The sequence below is a fragment of the Octopus bimaculoides genome, chromosome 19 (assembly GCF_001194135.2).
Source record: "Octopus bimaculoides isolate UCB-OBI-ISO-001 chromosome 19, ASM119413v2, whole genome shotgun sequence".
NCBI classification, from domain to species: domain Eukaryota; kingdom Metazoa; phylum Mollusca; class Cephalopoda; order Octopoda; family Octopodidae; genus Octopus; species Octopus bimaculoides.
Window position 1 is genome coordinate 14,334,943 of NC_068999.1, and position 2,039 is coordinate 14,336,981.

At 29.0% G+C, this 2,039-nt stretch overlaps 1 long non-coding RNA gene across 1 annotated transcript in view; it reads left to right on the forward strand.

Annotated features, from left to right (window-relative positions):
• LOC128250088 (uncharacterized) overlaps nucleotides 1–2,039 on the forward strand; it is a 135,579-nt gene that overhangs the window by 55,981 nt on the left and 77,559 nt on the right. Inside the window, exon 3 of the long non-coding RNA XR_008266212.1 lies at nucleotides 655–1,341. This is a non-coding gene — a long non-coding RNA (uncharacterized LOC128250088). The remainder of the gene's footprint in view (nucleotides 1–654; nucleotides 1,342–2,039) is intronic.

The following is a 2,039-nucleotide window of genomic DNA, read 5'->3' on the forward strand; positions in this document are numbered from 1 at the left end:
ATGACATTTAAAAAAAAAACAAGACTGAAAATTTTAGAACATTTATAAATAGGTGTTACAGCTGTTTCCATGATATGTATTATACGTCTTCATCTGAGACGGTGTGAGAAAATGGTTAAGCAATAGTTAATTTAATTTAGATAAGATACGAAATGGAGAGTGAAGTGGATGATTGAGAATAGATGTGAGATATGTAGGAATATTGCATTTGTAGATCCATTATTTAGGCAAAATGGTATAGATATAAGATTTCAATATCCTGTGAGTAAAATCCAAAAGTATTTAAAATTGGTCATTCCCAGTATAGAGTTTGTGCACATTGCTATAGACTTTAAATAAATCCCTTGATTAAATAGCACTGTATACACAATTTAAACGTTGAATGACCAATTTTAATATATTGTGATTTTAACATATATGTGAGTCTTTCCATAAATGGCATCGCTTTTCCTTATCAGCATTTCATGGTAATATTGATTATTAAATAGTTCCGAAAATCAATTAATTTATAAATGTCAAATAGTTAACTGTTAAACAACTGTCATGAAAATATCATGGACAATACTATTTACTGCATTTCGTTACTTGCAAAATGTACTTCCTGATTTTAACTTCTTATTTAAAAATTTCAATGTTTTTTGTCTCTCGTTTCAGCGCTGAGAGAAATATTTAAATAGCATTCCATAATTTGGAATGAAGTTTTCTGATGTATGACAAAATATCTTATGAAGAGAGAGCAGGATTCTTCAAAGGTTTTATCCGCACGCTATTCATCCTCTTCAAATACCTCGATTGTGTCACATCACGATACGAAGAGAAAGTTCACCTATCTAACATCAAGCCGCTTCACACAAGATATGAAAAATATCTCATAAGATTCAAAAGGTTCCTTGACGAATATATGGAATAAGAAATTATTACAGATAAACAACTAAACCGGGATATATAACATTTTACTCGATTAGTTTATGGTGCCTAAAGAACGAATGCAATATGAAACATCATTAAATATTTATTCCAGGAGGTACAAATAAGTTGGTCAGAGACTTGGCCAATTCTGGCCGATAATTTATCTGAATATCCAAGTACCAAGATTATATAAGTATAAATAGCACAAATAACTTTACCTGAAGCCAGTATATAACGTGCTTCAAATTCAAAACAGGAAAAAATTATACACGTGACAAAAAATGATAGATTAGTAATTTTAAAGATACGTGAACTATACTTCTAATGATAATGTAGCAGATGTTTGCTAACCAATGATTTTGACAGATAAATGCTCACACAAATGGAATAAGCATTGCAAATAAACAAATTTACATTCCATTAGTTTCAATGGTAAATATTACGCTTCCTATACAATATTGATTTATATTCCTTTTTTCATTATTTGTTTGAATCATATTATAAACAGCCAATATAGTGATGCATCCATTTCAATATATTAGAATTCTTCCTAAATTTAAGTAAGTTATTTCTCATGAAATGCTTCAGAATACGATAGTGGACGTATCACCCAGGGCGAGACTCTCATAAATATAATCATGCGAGAGAGGAAATCTTTGCAATTTTACAAGATTTATATTTAGGAATGTTAGCAATGGAGTCAAGTTTACATATTCAGGTTTTGAAATAGAATTTATATGAACGTACATCTTACTTTTCTTTGGATGACATTCCTTTGTAAAGATTTTAGTAATTAAAATATTATGGGATACCCATTTTGATAAAATCACCGACTACAAATTGGATATCATTGTGAGTATTCATGAAGTGACTCAAAGAGGGTGATGTATGAACATTTTATGGTGGTTTAGAATCAAGATTTGGCTGCTATTTTCAGCTTGGCGGTATCTCTAAGATACGCTAAATTATAATTTTAAATAATTATTACCTTTGATGTTTTTTTCCCATGCTGTTCACTTGATAAAATCGATATTTAAATATCGATATTATCCTTATTTATATATATATAAGTACATACATATATACATATATGCATCTATATATAGATGCATATATGCATATATATATAT